This window comes from Stomoxys calcitrans, chromosome 1 (assembly GCF_963082655.1).
Source record: "Stomoxys calcitrans chromosome 1, idStoCalc2.1, whole genome shotgun sequence".
NCBI lineage: Eukaryota > Metazoa > Arthropoda > Insecta > Diptera > Muscidae > Stomoxys > Stomoxys calcitrans.
The window spans coordinates 190,806,062-190,819,802 of record NC_081552.1 but is presented as its reverse complement, the minus strand read 5'-3'; the positions used below and the strand labels follow the sequence as shown (position 1 = coordinate 190,819,802).

Genomic DNA, 13,741 nt, shown 5'->3' with positions numbered 1-13,741 from the left:
TTTCAATTTCCGGCATTTGCCACTGATGGTAGTTTCGGGGGTAGATTTTTGTTCTTGTGTTAATGACGCTACCTCTTAATTGTATTATGTATTCATCGCAAATTTGGAAAAAAAAACTTCAAATGAGTGACAATTGGCCCTATTTTTTCAAACGACATCTGACGCCAATGATTTGCATCTCAACTGCGGCATCTTTATGTATTTTAGTCATACCGCAAGTTGGCAACACTTCAATTCAATCCTCCATTCCACTTTCGTCGAGACTTTGAGAACGGCCATTCCACTCAATTCTTAATTCCGCACAAAGTGTGAAATGTAGTGCAATAGATAAAATGTAAAAATGTATTCCTTCATTTCCATTCAATTCAATCGAGAAGACAAGTCAAACTGTCCGTTAAATATTGGTTATAATTGTATTAATTAATTAATTATAGTTAATTCATTCATTCATAATTAATTAATTAAAAACAAAATAGTAAAGAAATAAACAAAACTGTTTCCTTTTAAAATCGAATGATTAGTATAAAAATACGGTTTAAATATGGTTAAAATAAATTGAGAGAAAACCACCAAAGATTGTAAAGGAAAATCAGCAACAACAAATTGTTTTGTTTTATTTGGTAAATTTTGGAATTTTTAATTTTACTCTAGTCCTCTGGAATGTGTTTCATTTATTCTATCATGAGAAGTGTAAAGTGAATTATCACAATATCGGAAGCAGTGCCAAGCGGCTGCAACAACAAACCAATAACACTCAAACACTCCGAAAAACATTGAAGTTTTTAAATTGGGAGTTTTATTTTTGTGTGTTCTCAACACCACGATGAATTTAGTGGTATAGTAACTGTGCAGATTTTAAAAATCAATGAAAAATTTGAAATTGAAATAAATAAAGAGATAAAATAACAAAAATGAATTGAGATAAGGAGCATCCCCCAACATCCCATTCGTCGACGTCGCCGCTGGTAGATGGCTTTTATTATACGGAAGCTACTATAAAAGAAATCCACACCCCCACTTGTCGGTCGGGCTTGTTTATCGGTTATTCGGTCGGGTTTGCTTTTCGGTTGTGCTTCCTTTTTATTTTTTGTTTGCCTGCTGCGAGTTGATGCGGTTGCCAACATACGCCTGTGAATCTTCTCTTTTAAATGTTTTAAACAATTCTAGCCGTCAGCATCTGCATACATACATATATGTATCTAACAATAATTCTTTGGTGTTTTAGGCCTTCTCTGTTTATAATGTCAACAAATGAGATGAAAATAAATGTATTGTGAGAAGTTGTGTAGTGCTTGTTAGTTAATAAGAAGAAAAAATCTTCAAGATAAATTCCAAACAGCAAAAACGGACACAATCAAAAAAAGTATTGTGGCAATTGTGATATTGTGCCATATTTATTGGGTTGGAATGCCCTTAGATAAACGAGTCGTGGTGCTCTGATGTTAAAAGTCGAATTTACCATGTGATTAATACCCTGCTCAACTCCTTTGCCGTTCTCGCTTCAATTTTGTCACCTATCATTTGCTGGATTCACAAGTTGTTTTATGTGTTCAAGGTAAGTACAAAGTCCTTTGCTTGAATTGATGTATCCTCTTTTCGTTCTCTTGGTCAACTTCTATCTTGTTTTCTTTTCTATTTCTCTCGTTATTCTTTTCGCCTCATTGCGTGATGTTGCCAATATAGTAGATAGGTAGGCAGGCAAGTACAAAACACATTGATGTTTGCGGGTGTTATGTGTAGTCTCTTTTTTTGTTGTGTTTTGGTCTGGTACACACCTTTTAATTCTTGGTACGTGCTTTCATATAAAATTCTCTCTTCCTTCGCAAGGCTGCTGGCTGTAATTCTTAATTAACACACACACATATATATATACTTTTTCTATTAAAGCATCCCGTCGTTGTAACCATCATCATAATGATCATCTATATTGGCATTGGTGTTTGATAAAAGCATCAACGCAGCAGAACTAATACCTTCGGAGTTTGGCTCGCGCTCTTATCGTCATGTTTTTTTTTACTTTGTTTCTAAATAAACACACGCTCATTATCTTTTTGTTGTTTTTTTTTGCATCTTTAAATCTTAGCAATTGATACGCGCCAGCAAAACTGTAATACTTGTTAGGATTTCATAGCAAAATTTGCGACATTCGCATTGGCATCAATCTAATTTGGTGCGACGCTGTTGGTACAGCAAAAGCAACAGACGACGAAAATATGTGTGAGTCATTTACGGAGCGTGGTAGGCTCTATAGTCTTGCAAATAAAGTTTTTAAAATCTGTACAGAAAAACCGAAAAATATCTATTTTTCTTATTTAATTTGTAACTGGAAGTGTAACGTTTCTGGTGATAGAAGAAAAAAAAAAACAGAGTATCGCCGCCACAAGCACATGTGCATACATACATATGTACATTTGAACCAATCAAGCATTACTGTATACAAAGTTCTGTTAAAATATGTGTTTGGTTGGCAGCACGCACATGCACACATTTGTTGAACCACTTATTTGCCGGTGGGACAGACACAATTTTTTCATGGGCGAATGAAATTATTTAAATTTCTCTGAATCTTTTGCATTTTTAATGGACTGCAGATGTTTTTTTTTTATTCTTTGAACTTTGTGGAAATATTAAAAATGTTCAGGGTTCTCTCTTTCGGCTCACTTCTTATCAGGCCTTTTGTTTGGTACAAAGTGTAAATCAGGTGATATTTTTATGCGGTAGTCATATCAGAAAGTGATTCTTGAAGTGAAGTCATACACAACCGTACATAAAAACAGAAGCACACGGATAGTGTAAACACTTAAACTGAAAACATCAATTCTATGTTGTTGATGTAGTTGTTGTTGTAGCAGTGTGTTCTGTTTCACCAATTCGTCTGATGGGTTCTGTTAAGTTGCCTGACTGAAGAACTCTGCGTATAAGATAAGGTGCGTACAGAGGGATCTGGCTCTAAATCGAGTTGTATTGGCTGGGCTGTCAAACAGGTGGCGTGTATCGTGTGGTCCCTGGTTACAATCGGGACATACATACACCTTACATGCTGCCATCAATCATAGCTCTGTAGGAGTTGAGACGGCTGCATGTGGCGAAACGCAATCGAGTCAAAAGGAGACTTACTTCTTCGGGTGCAATAAGTCGATCTTCCGAATCTGCGTTCATTCAGTAGCTTTTCAACGCTTCTGCTACTGTATCTATCTACCTGAATGCTTTCTTGACCATCCTGAAACACTGCTTGATCTAGAGGTTTCTTTTGTAGCCACAAGAACCTCCTTCCCAAAATCTTTGGGCGGTGAATGCCTACCCGCAAGATGGTAATTGGGATGATCTCTGCGAAAGCATGCGAAGTAGATACTGCTTTGACAGCATGTAGTTGTGCCATTATCATGTACTAACCATACATTGCAGTATATAGAGCAGCGTTCTGACAGATCTGAATGTGATTCCACTGCGTGTTGTTGTTGTACCCACATTCGCTGTAAGTATACAGAGAGATTTATTCTCCAGTCAAATTCGAAGGTCTTTCCGGAGATAATTATTGGTGTTGTTGTTGTTGTTGTTACCACATTTCCATACGGAGGTGGCGATACTCGTCAAGCTCCTGTAGGTGAGCAAGCTCGTCACGGCCCAAAGGACCGATCGCCGCGAGAACAGGTTGGCAATTGGTTATTTAACGGCGCCAATAACTCGCCTTGTCATATCGAGCATCATAGGCACTCAGTATTTGTGCAAGAGCCGGTGCCACCTTACCTCTCACTGAGACTCTCCACTCGATACCGCTGATTGCCGCGACTGCAAATACAGATACTCCGCATGGAGCATTCCACTATCCGCAACCTGTGGACGCGCCTGGTAGCTCGCAGCTAAGCTTCTCGTGAGAGCAATGAACACCACACAGATAGGAACTCAATGTTCCAGCTTGTGTGGTTTTAGCCACCGCCGGCACTTCCGTGCCGGGTTTCTTGGAGTCCTGTGTTGCATATAGGGCAGATATTGGGTATGGTATCATCTAACCTTAAGAGATATGAGTTTAGCTTGCTATACGAATCGGAACTTAATTTGGCCACATTAGCTTTGGTTTTTCTAGGTAGGTCTATTTCATAATCTGCTGTTCGGTGATGGGCTTCCACCAAGTACTATATTCATATTCGGCTGGTTGGTTACAGTATTCAGATGAGTATCCTACAAGCCCTTTCTGTATGAGGAGTTGTGAGTGGATCGATAATGCTTTGCCGGATCGCGTCCTTAAAGATCCAGATACTCCTCTGTTCTTAGTGTTTAGAAAGCAGCTCTTTATGATGTTTTACATTACGGATGTTGGTCTCCTCGTGTAGATGGTTTGTGTTTGTCATATGTAGGCCGCCTTCATGGACTTTAGGGCTTAGGGCGTAGGTATGTCTACGTTGTCACTGCAAAATTTACTACCGGTCGGACAGTTGTTTATAATACACCAAATGCTGCCTGCCAAATACATCAGGATTTTGATTCTTTTTCTTGTCTTATAGCAGAGTATTGGATCACACAGCTCACTGATGTCATTCTTGTTTGTTAGGACAAATCAGTCATCCGTGTATGATAACATCTTCACGCCAGGTGGAGGGATTTTACACAGGTAGAGGTTAAACAGGAGAAAGCCACCGTGGCGCAGAGGTTAGCATGTCTGCCTCGGGCGCCGAGCGCCTGTGTTCAAATCCCGGCGCGAACATCAAAAAAATGTTCAGCAGTGGTTCTCCATTCACCACCCGCTCCGGTATAGCTATCCACACCTAAGGTGGAAATAGATAATTTTAGCATGTTCGTCAGGTACACTCGGCTTGTGTTTGTTGTCGTTGTTGTTATGGCAGTGCGTTGTTTTCTATCTTTCGTCTGCTTGATTCTGTTGAGTATCCAGATCCAGGAATTCTGCGACTAAGGTCGGGTGCGTTCAGAGGGATCTGGGTCAGAGTCGAGTGGGTCTGGCTGGGCAGTAAAACAGGTGACGTGCGGTCCCTGGTCACAATCGGGACATACATCCCGCTCGTTTGCATAAAAATTTTGCTCTGTAGGAGTTGAGGCGGCTGAATTGAGCCAGAATTACTCTGGTTTGCCGGGGGAGGTTCGTTTCTTCAGGTGCAATGGGAGGCAGTCGTTCTCCAAGGACCACATTCACCCGGTAGCTATTCAGCGAATCTGCTACCGTGTCTGCATGAATGTTGTCACGCTCTAGATCATGTAGATCTACTTTAGGTTTCTGAGCGATGGATACCTATCCGCAAGATGATGATTTGGATGGTCTCTGCGATAACAGTCCAGAAGGTATTGCTTAGATAGCATGTAGGATCTTTGTCTCTTGACGGAGGTGGTCCACATGAGAACTAAGGAGACAGTCCGTCGCAGCTCGAAGGGCGTCATTTCTTCCACTAGCCGAACGTAGAATAGCGTTCCAAGCGCCTCGATCTTCTACGCTCATTCTAAAATCTCTGACACCAAGTTTCGAGGTGTCTCCCACAACTTGATATTTCCATCAGGCTTTTGGTGTTTCCTGTTTGCTCGTACCACCGTGTTTGCCTTCAAAAGACTTCTTTGCTGGAGCTTCTTCATCCATTCTGACAACATGACCTAGCCAACGCAGCCGTTGTGCTTTTATGCGTGTAACTATGCTATCGTCGTCATACAGCTCATACAGCTCGTGGGCGTCATTCTGACAGATCTGAATATTATTCCACTGCGTGTCACAGAGCTGACACAGAACTTACCACCGACTGCCCAATTACTTTGTACGTGGTCAACAAGGTTTCTGTGTCAGCAGCTCAAGTGCCTTGTGTACCTTGTTTCTACTTTTGACCTTATCGCAAATTGTTTTGGCATGTGAGGAAATTATGTAGGAACTGTCAAATGTGACACCAATATTTTGGGACACTTGATGGTCGAAATTGTCACTACATCGACCAGAACGTTCAGCTCCCTACGCACTTCAAGCGTGTATGTAGTGAACAACGTGGCTGAAGATTTTGTGGCAGATATCTTCAAATCTCTTGCAGCCAAAAAAGAGGCAAGTTCGTTGAGGTAGACGTTTAACATATCGCAGATGTCATCCATGGGTGGGGGGCCTGATGCCATGGCCGTACAATCGTACGGATTTGATACGATTTCTATGCCGTCCGGAGGGGGTTGAATGAAGGATAGGTAAAGGTTAAACAGTGCCGGAGTTTTTACCCCGCCTTGAGAAACTACCTGTTCACTCTACGGTGCTTCAACTTCTTATCCCAAAATTTCACAAATGATTGTCAACCACACAGATTATTTGCGAATCAGAGTTTCAGCCTGGGTGGAAGGACGTATTGGCGATGTCGTCAAATTCGTGTCGAATGCCTTCCATAGGTCTAGTGCCACGAGAACCGTCCTATCAAATGGACTGGGCTGATCGAAGCCACGGCAAATGTGTTGGTTACTGGTGAGCGACAGGAGATCGGTCTGTACAATTTCCCCTTACTTGGGTCCTCTCCAGGCTTAAGTAGCGGGATCACTCTGGCCATCTTTCAGGGATTGGTAACTATTAGAGTGTTCAAAGACAGGTTGGGGACATTTGTAAGGTACTTGTCTTCAGGTAGATCCAAATTCTTCAGCATTAGTGTAGAGATTCCGTCGGGGTCCAATGCCTTGGATGATTTGGCTCCAGGGATGACATTTGTAACTTCCATCCATAACTCCATCGGCTCGGAGACCACGGAAACGTTTTCGTCCATTGTCATACCACAGGAAAAGAAAAAGGAAGATGCCTTCTAGTTTCTACCATTGAATCATCCAGATCGCTTTAAAAGGTCCAACAACTTGCGAATGTTCACATCCGCAGGTTCTCAAAGAAATGAAAACCTAAAGTGGAACACCTTCTGAATGCTAGTGCAGGACTTAGTTTACATGTCGCTAGAGGCATACACACAGATTTCAGTATCCCTGGAATGTGTAAGGTAGTTCCAAGTCTCGCAAACTCGTCCACTCTCTGTGGCACGGCACCCAGAACAGGTGAATTTTGAACTGTTCAGCCGTCTTGAGGGGGCATCTCGTTGTCGCCCGATCTGACAGTGATGGCCTGCAGCTCAAAGTAGTCATCTTGGTCATGGTCCCATCTGGAAGATATTCAACAAAAAGCTTTAGAGGGGTACCGGAACTATCTGTGCCAAATTTCGTAGAAATCGGATGAAAAGTGCTCCCTTTTTTAGGCTCATTATACAATATCGAAAGAATGGTATATATGGCAGCTATATCCAAATTTTGTCCGATCTGTACCACATGTGACAGGAATGGGTAGGAGTCTACCAGAACACACTGTGCCAAATGTCATCGAAATCGGGTAATAAATCGATCTTTTGTTGCCTCAATACCCTATATCGGGAGATCGGGTGGCCGGTCCAAAGGCAGCCTGTGTGGTGCTCACAGCTATCTCTGCTTTCTTGTGTACAAGGTTCCAACCATTGGGTGTGCGTTCTTCAAACCAGATCGCGTAGACTTATTCAAGCATAGGCTTTAGCAGCATGTCACCTGCGGTTTTGAATCGTTTAGCTGGTAAACCCAACGGCTTCTGCTGCCTTGTTGTTCTTCAGCCGGATTACTGCTACATAGACATAGACTATGCAACACGCCGTTCGGATTCGGCATCAAAAAGGAGGCCTATTAACATTTAGCTTAATATTTAATCAGATTGCACTCATTGATATGAGAGAAGTATCCCCATTTGCTTCTTATATATGCTTCTCGTGACAGCAATAAACACCACACAGATCGGACCTCAATGTTACGGCCTGTTTGGTGCTTACAGCTATCTCGTGCCGTCTAACCAACCCATATTCTCTCCTTTCTTGTGTACAGGGTTCCAACTATTGGGTGTGCGTTCTTCAAGCCAGATCGCGTAGACTTACTCAAGCATAGGCCTAAGCAGCATGTCACCTCCGGTCTTGAATAGTTGAGCTGGCAACCCAATGGCTTCTGCTGCCTTGTTACTCTTTAGCCGGATTACTGCTACATAGACATAGACTATGCGACATGCCGATCTGACTCGTCATCAAAAAGGAGGTCCCTTAATATTGAGCTTAAACTTTAATCAGATTGCACTCATTGAAATAAGAGAAGTATCCCCATTTGCTTCTCAGTTATGCTTCTCGTGACAGCAATGAACACCACACAAATCAGACCTCGTTGTTACGGCCTGTTTGGTGCTCACAGCCATTCCGTGCCGGGTGACCAACCCATCTTTTCTCCTTTCTTGTGTACAAGTTTCCAAACCTTTGGGTGTGCGTTCTTTAAGCCAGATCGCGTAGACTTACTCAAGCATAGGCCTAAGCATGTCACCTCCGGTCTTGAATAGTTCAGTTGGTAACCCAACGGCTTCTGCTGCCTTGTTACTCTTTAGCCGGATTATTGCTACATAGACTATGCGACATGCCGTTCAGATTCATCATCAAAAAGGAGGCCCTTTATCATTGAGCTTAAACTTTAATTGTATTGCACTCATCGATACAAGAGAAGTATCCCCTTTTGCCTAATAATAGGCTAGGCGCTATACTTTCTATGTATTTCGTCTTTTATTTTTTGAATATTTTGCAGTTTGAGCAACTTTTAGAAGTGGAACAAATAAAGTTTGATTGAATAATAAGATGTTACCATCAACCTAACAATTCGCACACCATTTAGGGGTATGGTGACAATGACCTTCATTTCCATATCTTTCTTATGTGTGAGAATACATGAATGTACCTACTTGGTTGTATACGCATGCATACATACACCATTCTTAAATAAGTTAATGTAAAACGAAAAGTCCTCTTATCGCCGCCACAGATTATTTTAAGTGGATGATGGCTAGACTCTTGGCACACAATCCAATGGTGTGATGTGATTGGATGTGATCTAGCCACACTAGTATTATTATTCCACATGTGTGCAATATGGCCATAAAATGTTGTGATTGGCTTGGTTGGGTGGGGTTCCTTTCAACCAAGGGCCAGGATGGGTCGTTTAATAATAAACTGAACAGCAGCAGCTAACCAACGCAACACAGCACATATGTTTGTTTGTCCCTTAATGATTTTGTTTACATTTCCCAACAAAGTTTCCATTAGTAACAGACAATGTGCAAGGTCAATTTATGGATTCTTTTTTTTACACAAAAAACAAAAATGCGACATTTGCTTCTTGTCCTCTCCCCTGTAAAGGCATTTTATTTTTAACATATTTTAGGCTACGCTTTTGTTTGTCACAAAGGCAATCCATTAAAAATATATGTAGGCTACATAAAATTGTGTGTGTTTGCAGTTAAATCCTTGATGTCAACGTTGTATTGTTTTTCGTTTAGAAATAATGGGAATAATTCAAAAGTAAGAGAAAATTTAGTTGCTGTATGAACTGTGGACTCATAACGATAATCCAAAATGTCGAGCTGCGTATATATTTTGTAACCTTATCGCCAACAGCTAAGCACAAGAGACCTTGGTGTGCATTTGAGTTGCCAGCTAGGTGTGGTGTATTACGAGAACCTAGCAGGAACATTAAAAGAAACATTAAAAATTATATAATAAAAGTAGACAAAGTATAATGAAACCATAGGATGGGGGTGTACTAAATTCGTCATTCCGTTTGCAACACATCGAAATATTGATTTGAGACCCAACAAACTATATATATATTCTTAATCCTCTTGGAATTTTTGGTCGATTTAGCCATGTTTGTCCATTTTTCCGTCTGTCTGTCGAAAGCACGCTTAGTTTGGTAGGAGTAAAACTAGGTGCTTGAAATTTTTGCATAAACACTTCTTGTTAGTGCAGGTCATTTGGGATTTTAAATGGGCAAAATCGGTCCATGTTTTGATATAACTGCCATATAAACCGATATCGGACCTGGACTTCTTGAGCCTCTAGAGTGTGCAATTCTTATCCGATTTGGCTGAAATTTAGCATTTTGTTATATTTTGTTATGATTTCCAACAACTATGCTAATTATGGTTGCAATCGGTCCACAACCTGATATAGCTGTCATATAAACCAATCTAGGATCTTGACTTCTTGAGCCTCTAAAGGGCGCGATTCCTTTCCGATTTGGATGCAATTTTGCAAGACGTGTTTCGTAATGACTTCCAACAACTCTGACAAGTATGGTCCACATCAGTTCATAACCTGATAAAGCTCCCATAAAAATAGATCTCAGATCTTGATTTATTGAGCAGCTAGAGGCCGCAATTATTATCCAATTTGGCTTAAACCGATCTCGGATCTTGACTTCACTGCGCTTTCACCTCTAGAACCACTGAAAGCGCATTTATTTACCAAATTTGCCAAAATTGTGCACAACGCTTTCCTCGACAACTAACACGATATTAGATTTGGATATAGCTCCCATATATATGTTCGTCCAATTTTGAGAAATATATCAATAAAGTGTTAATTTGTTAACTGATTCTTTGGAAATTTGGCAGGGAGGATTTCTTTTGACTCTCGACATTACTGGTTAATTTCATAGAAATCGGACTAGATTTAGATATAGCTGCCATATACGTATATCGCCCGATTTTCACTCTAAGAGTGAAAATCCATTTCCGACCCTATAAAGTATATATATTCTTGATCAGCATAAAAATCTAAGACGATATAGCCATGTCCGTCCGTCCTTCTGTTGAAATCACGCTGCAGTCTTTAAAAATAGAGATATTGAGCTGAAACTTTGCAGATTCTTCTTTTGTCCATAAGCAGGTTAAGTTCAAAGATGGGCTATATCGGACTATATCTTGATATAGCCCCCATATAGACCTATTTAGGGTCTTAGGCCTATAAAAGCCACATTTTTTATCCGATTTTGGTGAAATTTGGGACAGTGAGTTGTGTTAGGCCCTTCGATATCCTTATTCAATTAGGCCCAGATCGGTCCAGATTTGGATATAGCTGCCATATAAACCGTTCCGCCGATTTAGGGTCTTAGGCCCATAAAAGCCACATTTATTATTCGATTTTGCTGAAATTTGTGACAGTTAGTTGTGTTAGGCCCTTAAATATTCTTCTTCAATTTAGCTCCGATCGGTCCAGATTTGGATATAGCTGCCATATAGACAGATCTCTAGATTTAAGATCTTGCGTCCATAAAAGGCGCATTTATTGTCCGATTTGGCCAAAATTAGGGACAGTGAGCTGCGTAAGGACCCTTGACATCTTTCTGCAATTTGTCCCAAATCGGCCCAGATTTGGATATAGCTGTCATATAGACCGATCTCTCGATTTAGGGTTTTGGGTATATAAAAGGCGCATTTATTGTCCGATATCGCCGAAATTTGGGACACCGAGTTGTGTTAGGCCCTTCGATATTGTTCTTCAATTTGGCTCAAATCGGTCCAGATTTGGATATAGCTGCCATATAGACCAATTTTTCGATTTAAGGCTTTGAGGCTATAAAAGGCGCATTTATTGTCCGATTTTGTCGAAATTTGGGACAGTGCGTTGTGTTAGGCTCTTCGACATTCTTCTTCAATTTTGCCCAAATCGGTCCATATTTGGATATAGCTGCCATATAGAGCGATATCTAGATTTAAGGCCTTGGCCCGATAAAAGGTGCATTTATAATCCGATTTCACTGAAATTTGACACAGTGACTTATGTTAGGCTTTTGGACATCCATGACGTTTATGGTTCGGATCGGTTTATTTTAAGATATTGCTACTAAAAAAACCGATGTTTTGTTACAATTGAACACAATTGAACAATGACTTGTACTTATTAGTATTTGGTCCAAATCGAAACTTATTTCGATACAGCTGCTATGGGGCATAAGGTATGCATTTTTACCGGATTTTGGCGAAAGGTGGTTTACATATATACCCGAGGTGGTGGGTATCCAAAGTTCGGCTCGGCCGAACTTAACGCCTTTTTATTTGTCTTAATTGAATATGCATTTTTTTAATTGAAAAAATTTTCAATTACTTTTTCAAAAAACGGCGATTGATATTATCATTTTCGTGTTTGAAGCACTTTCAATTGAAAAATTAATTGAATCAATTAATTTCGTGTTTGAAACCGATTTTTATTTTTTCTGTGTGGTTTTGATGGATCAATCAGCTTCTGCTGCATTGTTGTTCTTAAGCCGGATTACTGCTATGAATACCTCAATCAGACAGACAGTGGGTATACGTTCTATACCACCATCCAGGATTGTTGCTGTGTGTGATATCAACAGCTAGGAAAAATGTTTTCTTTATATCCTAAGCTTGCTATCCATATCTGTTACCACATATCCTTATTTGACTCTTTAGGAGGAGGTGGCTGTACCAAATCCATTGGTTTTCATGCTGCAAACGGAACATCTCGATTCGATCACACTTACGTCCTTCCATTTCTTTATACTTTCTGAGATATGGACGTTTCTCCTCTCTCCTTACCTTCCGTACCATCTCCTTCATCTAGCTACGCCCGCAATGTTGTTCTGTATACCGCATTCTAGGTTTCATCAACACCTCGGGACTCCATGATGTGGTGTATCAAAAGTTCAGCCCGTCTGTTTGTAGTGTGCTTTTACCTGATTTTACTTGTTTTTGCGATTATTTGCGTCATTTGAGAATCTTAATAAAAAAACTAAAGATAACCAAAGACAAAAAAAACAAATGTAAATAAAATCTCATATGTTTTAGGTATAATCAAAGTCGCACGTTTCACGTTTCACGTCTCTGCCGTTTCGTCTGACTGTTTCAAAGTTCGTTGCCATTTTTGATGATTTGTTGTTACTACTTTACTTTTCTGATTTTGTTTTCTGAGCGTTCGTATGTTTTTGATTTTTGTTATAACATTTGCTTTCTTGTCAGCAGTTTATTTTTACATTGTGGTGGTTGGACATTTCTATTTTTGTTCAGTTTCTTATTCAGACTCTTAAAAAAGTCTGAAATTTAGCAAAAGAAATTACATAAAAACTTTCCAAAAATTCAAGCTTCCAATTTGCCATTCACAAAATGAAATGCCAAAGTTAAAAAAGACATGCATGAATACCATTTTTTGGTCAGTATAGTGTGTAGGGTTTTTTTTTTTACAATCTCTGCGTTTGCTTTGCTGCATATTCGAGAAAATTTACCCAATAAAGCTCAACTCATCTGAAAAGAGGTTCCCCCTATTGGTGTGACTTTGGCCAATTAGTGTCAGCATTTGAAATCACTGATTGCCATTCTCACAAAGAGTGACGGTTTTAGGGCACTTTCCTTTTCCCGGTGGCCAAGGACCAATCATAATTTATAATACTAAATATACAATGCTAAAACGTTAGCGCAGCACATAATTCAAAAAATATTATCACTGCCGTATATTGTTGTTTGTCATAAAATCGTTATAAAAGCCGCTCCTCTTTGGTTGTGTTAAGAGGTCTAAGACCTAAATAGTTTCTGCTGCTGCTAGCTGTTTTTACCACTAACGCCAGTGTTACGTGATCCTATCAACCAAATAAAGGTGTGACAAACGATTTTTGTCATTTGCCTATTCTAGGTCATATGAATTGTGTTTTGGCAAAGCACTTCCTTTTAACAAATGGAAACTCCTTGTGGGAACACTTTAAAGAAAAGGAAATTGTGTTTCAATATGTCTTTAAGACATATGCCTTAAAATTAGGGCAAAACTAAAGACGTTGGGAAAAAACTGAAATTATGTTTCATGAATTTGTAAATTGAACTTAACGCCAAATCGGAAGAAAAATACCAAAAACAAGTAAAAATCGTGCCGAACGTTGGATACCCACCACCTTGAATATATTA

The 13,741-nt window shown here is 40.0% G+C and overlaps 1 protein-coding gene across 4 annotated transcripts in view; it reads left to right on the top strand.

Annotated features, from left to right (window-relative positions):
• The first annotated feature begins 357 nt into the window (after nt 1–357).
• The window catches only part of LOC106083981 (uncharacterized), a 113,484-nt gene continuing 100,100 nt past the window's right edge, over nt 358–13,741 (top strand). For 2 of the 4 annotated variants that reach the window (XM_059369459.1, XM_059369556.1), the window contains exon 1: nt 441–1,555. The gene's annotated coding sequence lies outside the window, so the exon portion shown is untranslated. Of the gene's footprint in view, nt 390–440; nt 1,556–13,741 lie in introns of those variants that run through there. The other 2 variants (XM_059369487.1, XM_059369524.1) reach the window with 2 other exon arrangements.